This window comes from Pristiophorus japonicus, chromosome 3, assembly GCF_044704955.1.
Source record: "Pristiophorus japonicus isolate sPriJap1 chromosome 3, sPriJap1.hap1, whole genome shotgun sequence".
Classification (NCBI taxonomy): Eukaryota; Metazoa; Chordata; class Chondrichthyes; family Pristiophoridae; genus Pristiophorus; species Pristiophorus japonicus.
This window is the reverse complement of record NC_091979.1, coordinates 293,136,832-293,153,447: the sequence shown is the minus strand read 5'-3', so window position 1 is coordinate 293,153,447 and position 16,616 is coordinate 293,136,832. Positions and strand designations below refer to the sequence as shown.

At 46.0% G+C, this 16,616-nt stretch overlaps 1 protein-coding gene across 1 annotated transcript in view; it reads left to right on the top strand.

Annotated features, from left to right (window-relative positions):
• Window positions 1-16,616, top strand: part of LOC139255875 (protein CC2D2B-like) — a 558,271-nt gene that overhangs the window by 535,786 nt on the left and 5,869 nt on the right. The gene's annotated exons all lie outside the window — the stretch shown is intronic.

Genomic DNA, 16,616 nt, shown 5'->3' with positions numbered 1-16,616 from the left:
ATTGGCTCCTCCCATATTTTGAGGCTGTGCCCCCTAGTTCTAGTCTCCCCGACCAGTGGAAACAACCTCTCTGCCTCTATCCCCTTCATTATTTTAAATGTTTCTATAAGATCACCCCTCATCCTTCTGAACTCCAACGAGTAAAGACCCAGTCTACTCAATCTATCATCTCCGAATCAGTCTAGTGAATCGTCTCTGTACCCACTCCAAAGCTAGTATATCCTTCCTTAAGTAAGGTGACCAAAACTGCACGCAGTACTCCAGGTGCTGCCTCACCAATACCCTATACAGTTGCAGCAGGACCTCCCTGCTTTTGTACTCCATCCCTCTCGCAATGAAGGTCAACATTCCATTCACCTTCCTGATTATCTGCTGCACCTGCAAACTAACTTTTTGGGATTCATGCACAAGGACCCCCAGGTCCCTCTGCACCGCAGCATGTTGTAATTTCTCCCCATTCAAATAATATTCCCTTTTACTGTTTTTTTTCCCAAAGTGGATGAACTCACACTTTCCGACATTGTATTCCATCTGCCAAACCTTAGCCCATTCGCTTAACCTATCTAAATCTCTTTGCAGCCTCTCTGTGTCCTCCACACAACCCGCTTTCCCACTAATCTTTGTGTCATCTGCAAATTTTGTTACACTACACTCTGTCCCCTCTTCCAGGTCATCTATGTATATTGTAAACAGTTGTGGTCCCAGCACTGATCCCTGTGGCAGACCACTAACCACCGATTTCCAACCCGAAAAGGATCCATTTATCCCGACTCTCTGCTTTCTGTTAGCCAGCCAGTTCTCTATCCATGCTAATACATTTCCTCTGACTCCGCGTACCTCTATCTTCTGCAGTAACCTTTTGTGTGGCACCTTATCGAATGCCTTTTGGAAATCTAAATACACCACATCCACCGGTACACCTCTATCCACCATGCTCGTTATATCCTCAAAGAATTCCAGTAAATTAGTTAAATATGATTTCCCCTTCATGAATCCATGTTGCGTCTGCTTGATTGCACTATTCCTATCTAGACGTCCCGCTATTTCTTCGTTAATGATAGTTTCAAGCATTTTCCCCACTACAGATGTTAAACTAACCGGCCTATAGTTACCTGCCTTTTGTCTGCCCCCTTTTTTAAACAGAGGCGTTACATTAGCTGCTTTCCAATCCGCTGGTACCTCCCCAGAGTCCAGAGAATTTTGCTAGATTATAACGAATGCATCTGCTATAACTTCCGCCATCTCTTTTAATACCCTGGGATGCATTTCATCAGGACCAGGGGACTTGTCTACCTTGAGTTCCATTTGCCTGTCCAGCACTACCCCCCCTAGTGATAGTGATTCTCTCAAGGTCCTCCCTTCCCACATTTCTGTGACCAGCAATTTTTGGCATGGTTTTTGAGTCTTCCACTGTGAAGACCGAAGCAAAATAATTATTTAAGGTCTCAGCCATTTCCACATTTCCCATTATTAAATCCCCCTTCTCATCTTCCAAGGGACCAACATTTACTTTAGTCACACTTTTCTATTTTATATATCTGTAAAAGCTTTTACTATCTGTTTTTATGTTTTGCGCAAGTTTACCTTCGTAATCTATCTTTCCTTTCTTTATTGCTTTCTTAGTCATTCTTTGCTGTCGTTTAAAATTTTCCCAATCTTCTAGTTTCCCACTAACCTTGGCCACCTTATACGCATTGGTTTTTAATTTGATACTCTCCTTTATTTCCTTGGTTATCCACGGCTGGTTATCCCTTCTCTTACCGCCCTTCTTTTTCATGGAATATATTTTTGTTGAGCACTATGAAAGAGCTCCTTAAAAGTTCTCCACTGTTCCTCAATTGTGCCACCGTTTAGTCTGTGTTTCCAGTCTACTTTAGCCAACTCTACCCTCATCCCACTATAATCCCCTTTGTTTAAGCATAGTACGCTCGTTTGAGACACTACTTCTTCACCCTCAATCTGTACTACAAATTCAACCATACTGTGATCACTCATTCCGAGAGGATCTTTTACGAGGAGATCGTTTATTATTCCTGTCTCATTACACAGGACCAGATCTAAGATAGCTTGCTCCCTTGTAGATTCTGTAACATACTGTTCTAAGAAACAATCCCGTATGCATTCTATGAATTCCTCCTCAAGGCTACCCCGTGCGATTTGATTTGACCAATCGATATGTAGGTTAAAATCCCCCATGATTACTGCCGTTCCTTTTTCACATGCCTCCATTATTCCCTTGATTATTGCCCGCCCCACCGTGAAGTTATTATTTGGGGGCCTATAAACTACGCCCACCAGTGACTTTTTCCCCTTACTATCTCTAATCTCCACCCACAATGATTCAACATTTTGTTAATTAGAGCCAATATCGTTTCTCACAACTGCCCTGATATCATCCTTTATTAATAGAGCTTCCCCACCTCCTTTCCCGTCTTGTCTATCTTTCCAAATTGTCAGATACCCCTGTATGTTTAATTCCCAGTCTTGGCCACCCTGCAACCACGTTTCTGTAATGGCCACCACATCATACCCATTTGTAATGATTTGTGCCGTCAACTCATTTACTTTATTTCGAATGCTGCGTGTGTTTAGGTAGAGTGTTTTAATACTAGTTTTTAAACCATGATTTTTAGTTTTGACCCCTCCTGCAGCCCCTATATATTCAGTGGCCCTTTTTGTTTTTTGCCTTGGGTTTCTCTGCCCTCCACTTTTACTCATCTCCTTTCTGTCTTTTGCTTTTGTCTCCTTTTTGTTTCCCTCTGTCTCCCTGCATTGGTTCCCATCCCCCTGCCATATTAGTTTAACTCCTCCCCAACAGCACGAGCAAACACTCCCCCTAGGACATTGGTTCCAGTCCTGCCTAGGTGCAGACCATCCGGTTTGTACTGGTCCCACCTCCCCCAGAACCGGTTCCAATGCCCCAGGAATTTGAATCCCTCCCTGCTACACCACTGCTCAAGCCACGTATTCATCTGAGCTATCCTATGATTCCTACTCTGACTAGCACGTGGCACTGGTTGCAATCCCGAGATTACTACTTTTGAGGTCCTACGTTTTAATTTAGCTCCTAGCTCCTTAAATTCGTCTTGTAGGACCTCATCCCTTTTTTTTACCTATATCGTTGGTACCAATGTGCACCACGACAACTGGCTGTTCACCCTCCCTTTTCAGAATGTCCTGCACCCGCTCCGAGACATCCTTGACCCTTGCACCAGGGAGGAGTATCATCCTGGAGTCTCGGTTGCGGCCGCAGAAACGCCTACCTATTCCCCTTACAATCGAATCCCCTATCACTATTGCTCTCCCAGTTTTTTTCCTGCCCTCCTGTGCAGCAGAGCCAGCCACGGTGCCATGAACTTGGCTGCTGCTGCCCTCCCCTGATGAGTCATCCCCCTCAACAGTACTCAAAACGGTGTATCTGTTTTGCAGGGGGATGACCGCAGGGGACCCCTGCACTACCTTCCTTGCACTGCTCTTCCTGCTGGTCTTCCATTCCCTAGCTAGCTGTGGACCCTTCACCTGCGGTAAGACCAACTCACTACATGTGCTACTCATGTCATTCTCAGCATCGTGGATGCTCCAGAGTAAATCCACCCTCAGCTCCAATTCCGCAAGAGAGTCAGTCAGGAGCTGGAGGCAGATACACTTCCCGCACACGTAGTTGTCAGGGACACCGGAAGTGTCCCTGAGTTCCCACATGGTACAGGAGGAGCATATCACGTGACCGAGCTCTTCTGCCATGACTTACCCCTTAGATGCACTTAAATTGGCAACAACAATGCTAAAGTTTACTCACTGTTATCGCAAAGAAAAAAGAAAACTACTCCCCAATCACCAACCAATCACTTACCCCCTTGGCTGTGACGTCACCTTTCTATTTCTTTCTGCTTCTTTTTTGCCTTCTCCCTGTAGCTGCACAAGCCACGCCTCACCACGCACCTCCTCGACGCTGCTCCCGACTCAGCGACGCACCGCCTAACCTCACAGCCTTTTGTAGGCCTCTCCACGCACCTCCGACGCTGTTCCTGACTCAGCGACGCATCGGTGAGTTGGTTGGATCATTGCTGCACGGCAGTGCGGCTGGGCTGATCGGACTGTCGGGCATGGTGGGTTCATCCTCGTGGTTGACAGCGAGGTCAATTGCTGGTTGTGTGGGTGTTGGTGGATCATAGATTGTAGGGTCTTCTTCAAACTGTTCTTGGTAGCCCATGAATTGCAGTTTGGTCTGATCCAGGTGCTTTCTGCACGTTTGCCCATTCAACAATTTCACAACAAACACTCTATTCCCCTCCTTGGCTAAGACAGTGCCGGCAATCCACTTGGGACTGGGACCGTGACCGTAATTGAGAACAAACATTGGATCATTAACTTCAATGCCACGCGATGCCGCTGTGTGATCATGGTACACGTTATGCCGGTGCCACCGGGTTTCTACGTGATCATTGAGATCGGGTGGACTAAGGAGAGCCTGGTTTTGAGTGCTCTCTTCATTAACAATTCTGCAGGGGGAACTCCGGTGAGCGAGTGGGGACGCATCCGGTAGCTGAACAGGACCCGAGATAACTGGGTCTGCAAGGAGCCGTCTGATACGCGTTTCCAGCTTTGCTTGATGGTTTGGACCGCCCGTTCCGCTTGGCTGTTGGATGCGGGCTTAAATGGGGCAGACCTGACATGCTTAATGCCATTGTGGGTCATGAACTCGTTGAATTCCGAGCTGGTGAAACATGGTCCATTGTCACTGACAAGGACGTCGGGCAAACCATGGGTGGCGAATATGGCCCTAAGTCTTTCAATGGTGGCAGTGGACGTACATGACGACATTATTATACATTCAATCCATTTTGGGCGAAATCCTCGTGGACCCTGAACCACGGCTTGAAGGGCCATGACCACAGACTCAGGGGGGCCCCCTTGGGTGCATTGCACAACTGCGAGCAAGTGTTGCATTGGTGTACGCATGACTCCAATTCGGAGTCAATGCCAGGCCACCAGATGTGCGACCTGGCGATAGCCTTCATCATGACTATGCCTGGGTGGGTATTGTGCAGGTCACGTATAAATGTTTCCCTGCCTTTTTTTGGCAAGATCAAGCGATTCCTCCATAGGAGACAATCCGATTGGATGGACAATTCATCTTTGTGTCGGTGAAATGGCTTGATTTCATCTTGCATTTCCTCAGGAACCGCCGACCAGCTCCTATTGAGGATGCAGCTTTTTACTAGTGATAGCACGGGGTCTTGGCTAGTCAGGTCCTGATCTGGCGAACCATGATGGGTGACCCCTCACTCTCAAAAGAATTCATTACCAGAAGCAAGTCTACGGGTTGCGCCATTTCCACCCCGGTGGTGGGCAATGGCAGCCAACTGAGGGCGTCAGCGCAGTTCTCAGTGCCTGGTCTGTGGTGGATTACAGAGTCATAAGCAGACAATGTTAGTGCCTATCTCTGGATGCAGGACGAAGCATTGGTGTTGAAACCTTTGCTTTCTGAGAGCAGTGAGGTAAGCGGTTTGTGGTCGGTTTCGAGCTTGAACCGGAGACCAAATAGATATTGGTGCATTTTCTTAACTCCGTATACACATGCCAACGCTTCTTTCTCAACCATACTGTAGGCTCTTTCAGCCATGGATAAACTCCTGGATGCATATGCAACCGGTTGCAGTTTGCCTGACACATTTGCTTGCTGTAACACACAACCGACCCCGTACGACGACGCATCACATGCTAGTACTAAACGTTTACATGGGTCATACAATACAAGTAACTTGTTAGAGCATAGCAGATTTCTGGCCTTATTAAAGGCTGTCTCTTGAGATCTACCTCAAACCCAGTCGTCACCCTTGCATAGCAATAAATGCAAAGATTCCAGCAGTGTGCTCAACCCCGGTAGAAATTTACCAAAATAATTGAGGAGTCCCAGAAACGAATGCAGCTCCGTCACATTCTGTGGTCTGGGTGCATTCTTGATGACCTCCGACTTGGAATCCGTGGGTCTGATGCCGTCTGCCGCAATCTTTCTCCCCAGAAATACGACCACTGGCGCCAGGAAAACACACTTGGAGCGTTTCAGCCCGAGTCCCACTCTGTCCAGTCGCTTTAGAACCTCTTCCAGGTTGTGCAAGTGTTCGGTGGTGTTGCGACCAGTGATCAAGATGTCATCTTGTAACACCACGGTGCATGGAACCGATTTCAGCAGACTCTCCATGTTCCTCTGGGAGATGGCCGCAGCCAAGCGAATCCCAAAAGGACATCTGTGGTACATGAACAGTCCTTTGTGTGTGTTGATGCACATCAATTTCTTTGATGGTTCAGCCAGCTCCTGCGTCATGTAAGCAGAGGTTAGATCTAGCTTGGTGAATGACTTTCCCCCTGCTAGCGTTGCGAATAAGTCCTCTGCTTTGGGTAGTGGGTCTTGGTCCTGTAACGAGACTCGGTTGATCGTCACTTTGTAGTCTCCGCTGATTCTGACCGTCACATCACTCTTTAGCACCGGCACGATTGGACTGGCCCACTCGTTGAACTCGACTGGCGATATGATTCCCTCTCGTTGAAGTATGTCCAGCTCGATTTCGACTTTCTCTTGCATCATATATGGGACTGCTCGGACCTTGAGATGAATGGGCCATGCCCAGGAACAAGATGGATCTGCACTTTGGTGCCTGTGACGTTGTCGATGCCTGCCTCAAATAACGCTGGGAATTTGTTTAGCACCTGGGCGCACGGGGCGTCATCCGCCGAAGACAGTGCTTTGATGTCGTCCCAGTTCCACCGGATCTTGCCTAGCTAGCTCCTGCCGAACAGCGTTGGGCCATTGCCTGGTACAATCCATTGTGGTAAATCATGCACCATTCCGTTATATGATACTTTCACTGCCGCACTGCCGATAACAGGTATGAGTTCTTTGGTGTAGTTGCGCAGCGTAGCGTGAATCGGGCTCAGTTTTGGCCTCTGTGCCTTGTTACCCCACAGTTTCTCAAAAGCCTTCTGGTTCATAATCGATTGACTCGCCCCAGTGTCCAATTCCATGGAGACTGGAATGCCATTAAGTTTAACTTTTAACATTATTGGAGGGCTTTTGGTGGTGAAGGTGTGTACCCCATACACTTCCTCTTCAACCCGCGGTTGAGTTGCTTCTCTTGCTCATTCAGTGTGATCCGCACTGTATCAATCACCCTCTGCTGACTGCCACGTGGTGAGTCCGAGGTCGCTTGAACATTCGCTGGAAGTGCCCTATTGTTCCACAACCCTTGCACACATAGTGCTTGAATCGACATTGATGGGCTCTATGACTGCCCCCACGGCGCCAGCATGGTGTTAATGGATTCACATTAGCACACCCCAGCGGCCTCTGAATCACCCTAGGCCTGGCCTCTGTGGTCATGTGGGCCCTACCATGTACAGTTCTGCCTGCTGAAGGCATTATTTTATGCACAGTACTTGCCGGTAAGCTATGATTCTGTGAAGATATCTGTTTTGTGTTGTCACTAATGGATATGAAGGCCTGGGCTATCGTGATGGCCTTGCTCAGATCTAAGGATTCGGCAGACAGTAGTTTGCGGAGGATAGCCTTGCAGCCAATTCCGAGCATGAAAAAGGTCCTGCAACATTTCCCCCAAAGATCTTGCGAATTCGCACTGTCCCGCAAGGCGTCTTAGGTCGATGACAAAACACGCCACGTTCTGGCCCTCGGAGTGCTGGTGCGTGTAAAAGCGATACGTGGCCATTAAGATATTCTCCTTCGGCTGGAGGTGTGCCCGGGCCAGCACACACAGCTCTGTGTAAGTCTTGTCCGTTGATTTGTCTGGGGCCAGTAGATTTTTGAGGAGGCCATATACCGACGACCCACATACGGTGAGGAGAATTGTCCTGCGCTTGGTCTCCGTCTCAGCCGTGTCCAGTTCGTTTGCCACGAAGTACTGGTTGAGACGCTCAACAAAGGCTTCCCAATCATCACCCTCAACAAATCTCTCAAGAATACCAAAGTAGCCATTTCTGCATGCAAGTTTGTGATCTATAACTCGTCACCAGTTGTTAAGTTCAGAATAACTCCACAAGATTGTGTTGTAAGCTCAAACCATTGTGACCTTGGTCTCTTTAATATAACTCCAAAGGCACCAGCATGGTGGACTGCTTTTTATACCTGCTTGTTCCAGGGTACACAGGTGACCCATAGGTCTCCCACAGGTGTGTCCCCTAGTGGCAAGTCTTATAAATAGGTTAGGTTCACATATCTAACAACTACACTAAAGGAGCCTCAAGATCTTTTTCCTAGAATATCACTGTGATTATCTACACGAACATTTTCGCGGCCTTCTAAGAAAGAGAGGAAATCGGAGATGGGAGGGCGAGAACAAGATTAGGGAGAGTGGGGGGGGGGGATCAGAGAGAGAGAGAGAGAGAGAGAGAGAGAGAGAGAGAGAGAGAGAGAGAGAGAGAGAGAGAGAGAGAGAGAGAGAGAGAGAGAGAGAGAGAGAGAGAGAGGGAATTGGAGGGGAGAGAGAGGGAGCGAACTCAGTGGGGCAAGGGGAAAAAAAGAGCACGGAGAGCACAGTGAGAATGGGAGAAGAACATGATCCAGGTCTAAGGGGATGGGGGTGAAAGCGAGAATATTATCCAGATGGTAAGACGGATCATGTTTTCCCAACCCCAATCCCTTTACACCCGCACCACCTTCTCCCTCTCCTCTCTCTGTACCTGGTTGATTTCTCGGAAAGCTCGGTGCATGTGTGGCAAGTGACATCATTGGACTGGACGAAATCTAGAAGTCACGACACTGCCGCTATTCACTTCATATCCAATAAACCTGTTAACAATCTGTGACCCACACATAATGCCCCATCGATGGTGGGGTGGGGGGGGCGGGGAGGGGGAAATTCAGGAACTTGTTGGGGGGGAATATGTCAGACACTTGGGGGGGGGGGGGGAGGTGTCAGTCCTTTGAGGGATGGGGGCAGAACTTGTTTGTGTGTGGGGGGGGGGGGAGCAGTAAGGTCTCTCCCCTTGAGAGTGAGTCCTATCTGTTCCAAGTGAGCTCTGTTCTGTCCGGAGTTGGCAGTCAGAATGGCTCGCATTTCGGAGGATAGGCAGAAAGGAAAAGGAGGTGGGGTAGCTCTGTTAATAAAATAGTGAGAAATGATATTGCCTCAGAAGATCAAGATGTAGAATCAGTTTGGGTGGAGATAAGAAATAATAAGGGAAATAAGTCACTGGTGGGAGTAGTCTACACTGTAGGACAGAGTATAAATCAATAAATAATGGAGGCTTGTAAGAAAGGTATGGCAATAATCATGGGTGATTTTAATCTTCATATAGATTGGACAAATCAAATTGGCAAAGGTTGCCTGGAGGATGAGTTCATAGAGTGCATTTGGGATGATTTCTTAGAACAATACATTGTGGAACCAACCAGGGAGCAGGCTATTTTAGATCTGGTAATGTGTAATGAGATAGGATTAATTAATGATCTCATAGTAAAGGATCCTCCAGGGAAGAGTGATCATAGCATGTTAGAATTTCAAATTCAATTTGAGGGTGAGAAACTTGGGTCTCAGTGTCCAGAACTTAAATAAAGGCAATTACAAAATATGAGGACAGAGTTGGCTGAAGTGGACTGGGAAAATAGATTAAAAGGGTAAGACAGTAGATAAGCAGTGGCAGACATTTAAGGAGATATTTCATAACTCTTGTCAAAGATATATTCCAGTTAAAAAGATAGACTCTAAGAGAAGGATGAACCATCCGTGGCTAACAAAGGAAGTTAATGATGGTATCAAATTGAAAACAACGGCACACAATGTTGCGAAGATTAGTGGTAGGCCACAAGACTGGAAGATTTTGGGAAACCAGCAAAGGATGACTAAAAAAATGAGAGAGAAGATAGATTGAGAGAGTAAACAAACAAGAAATATAAAAACAGACAATAAGAGCTTCTACAGGTATATAAAAAGGAAGAGAGTAGCTAAAGTAAACGTTGGTCCTTTAGAGGATGAGCCTGCAGAATTAATAATGGGAAACAGGGAAATGGCAGAGACTTTGAACAAATATTTTGTATCGGTCTTCATGGTAGAAGACACAAAAAGCATCCCAATAATAATAATAATCATCAAGGGGCTATAGTGAGGGGGAGGGGGGGGGGGGGGAGGAGAGGGGACTTAAAACAATCACTAGAGAAAAAAGTACTAGGTGAACTAATGAGACTAAAAGTGGATAAGTCCCCTGGGCCTGATGGCCTGCATGCTATGGTCTTAAAAGAAGTGGCTGCAGAGATAGTGGATGCTTTAGTTGTAATCTACCAAAATTCCCTGCATTCTGGAGAGGTCCCAGTGGATTGGAAAACCTCAAATATAACACCCCTATTCAAGGAGACAGACAGAAGGCAGCAATCTATAGAACAGTTAGCCTAATATCTGTCATTGGGAAAATGCTAGTGTCCATTATTAAGGAAGTAGTAGCAAGGCATTTAGAAAATCATAACAAAATCATGCTGACTCTGCTTAATTGTATGAAAGGGAAATCATGTTTGACAAATTTTCTAGAGTTCTTTGAGGATGTAATGAGCAGGGTGAATAAGGAGAACCAGTAGATGTAGTGTATTTGGATTTCCAGAAGGCATTCAATAAGGTGCCACATAAAAGATTACTGCATAAGAGCTCACAGGGTTGGGGGTAATATATTAAGCATGGATTAGCTAACAGAAAAGAGAGACAGTTAGGATAAATGGGTCATTTTCAGGTTGGCAAACTGTAACTAGTGGGGTGCCACAGGGATCAGTGCTGGGACCTCAACTATTTACAATCTATATTAATGACTTGAATGAGGGGACAGAGTGTAATGTAGCCAAATTTTCTGATGATACAAAGATAGCTGGGAAAGCAAGTTACGAAGAGGACACAAAGAATCTGCAAAGCAATATAGATAGGTTAAGTGAGTGGGCAAAGACTTGACAGATGGAACATAATGTGGGAAAATGTGAGGTTATCCACTTTGGTAGGAAGAACAAAAAAGTAAATTATTTTAAATAGAGAGACTACAAAATGCTGAGGTACAGAGGGAGCTGGGGGTCCTTGTACATGAAACACAAAGTTAGCATGCAAGTACAGCAAATAATTATGAAGGCAAATGGAATGTTGGCCTTTTTTGCAAGGTGGATGGAGTATAAAAGTAGGGAAGTCTTGTTACTGTACAGGGCGTTGGTGAGACCACACCTGGAGTACTGCGTACTGTTTTAGTCTCCGTCTTTAAGGGGGATATACTTGCATTGGAGGCAGTTCAGAGAAAGTTCACTAGGTTGATTCCTGAGATGAAGAGGTTGTCTTATGAAGAATGGTTGAGCAGGTTGGTCCTATATTTCACTAGAGTTTAGAAGAATGAGAGGTGATCTTATTGAAACGTATAAAATTCTGAGGGGGCTTGGCAGGGTAGATGCAGAGAGGATATTTCATCTAGTGGGGGAATCTAGAAATAGGGAACATAGTTTCAGAATAAGGGGTCGCACATTTCAAATGGCGATGAGAAGGTATTTTTTTTCCCAGAGGGTCGTGAATCTTTGGAATTCTCTACCAGAGAGCTGTTAAGGCTAGGTCATTGAATGTATGGTGGAGATAGACGTAAAAACATAGAAAATAGGTGCAGGAGTAGGCCATTTAGTCCTTCGAGCCTGCACCACCATTCAATAAGATCATGGCTGATCATTCACCTCAGTACCCCTTTCCTGCTTTCTCTCCATACCCCTTGATCCCTTTAGCTGTAAGGGCCATATCTAAACTCCCTCTTGAATATATCCAATGAACTGGCATCAACAACTCTCTGCGGTACAGAATTCCACAGGTTAACACCTCTCTGAGTGAAGAAGTTTCTCCTCAGTCCAAGGATAAGGGAAAAACCATTTAGGACTGTGTCCCCTGGTTCTAAACTTCCAACATCGGTAACATTTTTCCTGCATCTAACCTGTCCAGTCCCATCAGAATTTTATATGTTTCTATGAGATCCCCTCTCATCCTTCTAAACTCCAGTGAATACAGGCCCAGTCGATCCAGTCTCTCCTTATATGTCAGTTCTGCCGTCCTGGGAATCCGTCTGGTGAACCTTCGCTGGACTCCCTCAATAGCAAGAACATCCTTCCTCAGATTAGGAGACCAAAACTGAACACAATATTCCAGGTGAGGCCTCACCAAGGCCCTGTACAACTGCAGTAAGACCTCCCTCCTATACTCAAATCCCCTAGCTATGAAGGCCAACATACCATTTGTCTTCTTCACCACCTACTGTACCTGCATGCCAACTTTCAATGACTGATATACCATGACACCCAGGTCTCGTTGCACCTCCCCTTTTTCTAATCTGCCGCCATTCAGATAATATTCTGCCTTTGTGTTTTTGCCACCAAAGTGGATAACCTCACATTTATCCACATTATTCTGCATCAGCCATACATTTGCCCACTCACCTAACCTGTCCAAGTCATCCTGCAGCCTCTTAAGAGTCCTCCTCACAGCTCACACTGCCACCCAGCTTAGTGTTGTCTGCAAATTTGGATATTACACTCAATTCCTTCCTCTAAATCATTGATGTATATTGTAAATAGCTGGGGTCACAGCACTGAGCCCTGCGGCACCCAACTAGTCACTGCCTGCCATTCTTTTTTTTGAGGATGTTTCCAGTAAAGTGGACAAGGGAGAACCAGTTGATGTGGTATATTTGGACTTTCAGAAGGCTTTCGACAAGGTCCCACACAAGAGATTAATGTGAAAAGTTAAAGCACATGGGATTCGGGGTAGTGTGCTGACGTGGATTGAGAACTGGTTGTCAGACAGGAAGCAAAGAATAGGAGTAAATGGGTACTTTTCAGAATGGCAGGCAGTGACTAGTGGGGTACCGCAAGGTTCTGTGCTGGGGCCCCAGCTGTTTACATTGTACATTAATGATTTAGACGAGGGGATTAAATGTAGTATCTCCAAATTTGCGGATGACACTAAGTTGGGTGGCAGTGTGAGCTGCGAGGAGGATGCTATGAGGTTGCAGAGTGACTTGGATAGGTTAGGTGAGTGGGCAAATGCATGGCAGATGAAGTATAATGTGGATAAATGTGAGGTTATCCACTTTGGTGGTAAAAACAGAGAGACAGACTATTATCTGAATGGTGACAGATTAGGAAAAGGGGAGGTGCAACGAGACCTGGGTGTCATGGTACATCAGTCATTGAAGGTTGGCATGCAGGTACAGCAGGCGGTTAAGAAAGCAAATGGCATGTTGGCCTTCATAGCGAGGGGATTTGAGTACAGGGGCAGGGAGGTGTTGCTACAGTTGTACAGGGCCTTGGTGAGGCCACACCTGGGGTATTGTGTACAGTTTTGGTCTCCTAACTTGAGGAAGGACATTCTTGCTATTGAGGGAGTGCAGCAAAGATTCACCAGACTGATTCCCAGGATGGTGGGACTGACCTATCAAGAAAGACTGGATCAACTGGGCTTGTATTCACTGGAGTTCAGAAGAATGAGAGGGGACCTCATAGAAACGTTTAAAATTCTGACAGGTTTAGACAGGTTAGATGCAGGAAGAATGTTCCCAATGTTGGGGAAGTCCAGAACCAGGGGTCACAGTCTAAGGATAAGGGGTAAGCCATTTAGGACCGAGATGAGGAGAACTTCTTCACCCAGTGAGTGGTGAACCTGTGGAATTCTCTACCACAGAAAGTAGTTGAGGCCAATTCACTAAATATATTCAAAAGGGAGTTAGATGAAGTCCTTACTACTCGGGGGATCAAGGGGTATGGCGAGAAAGCAGGAAGGGGGTACTGAAGTGCATGTTCAGCCATGAACTCATTGAATGGCGGTGCAGGCTACAGGGGCTGAATGGCCTGCTCCTGCACAATTTTCTATGTTTCTATTCTGAAAAGGACCAGTTTATCCCGACTCTGCTTCTTGTCTGCCAAACAGTTCTCTATCCATGTCAGTACATTACCCCCAACGTGCTTTAATTTTGCACACCAATCTCGTGTGGGACTGTCAAAAGCCTTTTGAAAAATAAAATACACTAAATTCACTGGTTCTCCCTTGTCCACTCTACTAGTTACATCCTCAAAAAATTCTCAAAGATTTGTCGTATGATTTCCCTTTCATAAATCCATGCTGACTTGGACCGATCCTGTCACTGCTTTCCAAATGCGCTGCTATTTCACCTTCAATAATTGAGTCCAACATTTTCCCCACTACTGATGTCAGGCTAACCGGTCTATAATTAACCGTTTTCTCTCTCCCTCCTTTTTTAAACGGTGGTGTTACATTAGCTATCCTCCAGTCCATAGGAACTGATCCAGAGTCGATAGACTGGTGGAAAATGATCACCAATGCAGCCACTATTTCTAGGGCCACTTCCTTAAGTACTCTGGGATGCAGACTATCAGGCCCCAGGGATTTAATCCCATTCAATCCTTCAATCCCATTAATTTCCCGAACAAAATTTCCTGCCGAATAAGGATTTCCTTCAGTTCCTCCTTCTTACTAGACCCTCGGTCCCCTAGTATTTCCGGAAGGTTATTTGTGTCTTCCTTCGTGAAGGCAGAACCAAAGTATTTGTTCAATTGGTCTGCCATTTCTTTGTTCCCCATTATAAATTCATCTGAATCTGACTGCAAGGGACCTACATTTGTCTTCACTAATCTTTTTCTCTTCACATATCTATAGAAGCTTTTGCAGTCAGTTTTTATGTTCCCAGCAAGCTTCCTCTCATACTATTTTCCCCCCTCCTAATTAAACCCTTTGTCCTCCTCTGCTGAATTCTAAATTTCTCCCAGTCCTCACATTTGCTGCTTTTTTTGGCCAATTTATATGCCTCTTCCTTGGATTTAACACTATTCCTTGTTAGCCACAGTTGAGCCACCTTCCCTGTTTTATTTTTACTTCAGACAGGGATGTACAGTTGTTGAAATTCATCCATGTGATCTTTAAATGTTTGCCATTGCCTATCCACCGTCAATCCTTTAAGTAGCATTCGCCAGTCTATTCTAGCCAATTCATGTCTCATACCATCAAAGTTACCTTTCCTTAAGTTCAGGACCCTAGTCTCTTAATTAACTAAGTCACTCTCCATCTTAATAAAGAATTCTACCATATTATGGTCACTCTTCCCCAAGGGGCCTTGCACAACAAGATTGCTAATTAGTCCTTTCTCATTACACATCACCCAGTCTAGGATAGCCAGCCCCCTAGTTGGTTCCTCGATATATTAGTCGAGAAAACCAGCCCCAAGACTCCAGGAAATCCTCCTCCACTGTATTGCTACCAGTTTGGTTAGCCCAATCTATATGTAGATTAAAGCCGCCCATGATAACTGCTGTACCTTTATTGCACGCGTCCCTAATTTCTTGTTTGCTGCTGTCCCCAACTTCACTACTACTGTTTGGTGGTCTGTACACAACTCTCACTTGCGTTTTCTGCCCTTTGGTGTTCCGCAGCTCCACCCATACAGATTCCACATCATCCAAGCTAATGACCTTCCTTACTATTGCGTTAATTTCCTCTTTAACAGCAACGCTACCCCACCTTCTTTTCCTTTCTGCCTATCCTTCCTGAATGTTGAAGACCCCTGGATGTTGAGTTCCCAGCCTTGGTCACCCTGGAGCCATGTCTCCGTGATGCTAATTATATCATATTCGTTAATTGCTGCCTGCGCAGTTAATTCGTCCACCTTATTCCGAATACTCCTCGCATTGAGGCACAGAGCCTTCAAGCTTGTCTTTTTAAACACACTTTGCCCCTTTAGAGTTTTTCTGTAATGTGGCCCTTTTTGATTTTTGCCTTGGGTTTCTCTGCCCTCCACTTTTACTTTTCTTTCTACCTTTTGCTTCTGCCTCCATTCTACTTCCCTCTGTCTCCCTGCATAGGTTCCTCCCATCCCCCTACCATATTAGTTTAACCCCTCCCCAACAGCATTAGCAAACACCCCCCCTAGGACATTGGCTCTGGTCCTGCCCAGGTGCAGACCGTCCGATTTCTACTGGTCCCACCTCCCCCAGAATCGGTGTCAATGTCCCAGGAATTTGAATCCCTCCCTCTTGCACCACTCCTCAAACCACATATTGATCTGAGCTATCCTGCAATTCCTACTCTGACTCTGACTAATCCTGAGATTACTGTCTTTGAGGTCCTACTCTTTAATTTAACTCCTAGCTCCCTAAATTCAGCTTGTAGGACCTCATCCTGGTTTTTACCTATATCGTTGGTACCTATATGCATCACAACTGGCTGTTCACCCTCCCCCTCCAAAATGTCCTGCAGCCACTCCGAGACATCCTTGACCCTTGCACCAGGGAGGCAACATACCATCTCGGAGTCTCGATTGCGGCCGCAGAAACGTCTATCTATTTCCCTTACAATAGAATCCCCTACCACTATAGCTCCCCCACTTTTTCCTGCCCTCCTGTGCAACAGAGCCACCCACGGTGCCATGAACTTGGCTGTTGCTGCGCTCCCCTGATGAGTCATACCCCCCAACAGTACCCAAAACGGTGTATCTGTTTTGGAGGGGGATGACCGCAGGGGACCCCTGCACTACATTCCTTCCACTGCTTTTCCAGCTGGTCACCCATTCCCTGTGTAACCTTTACCTGCGGTATGACCAAC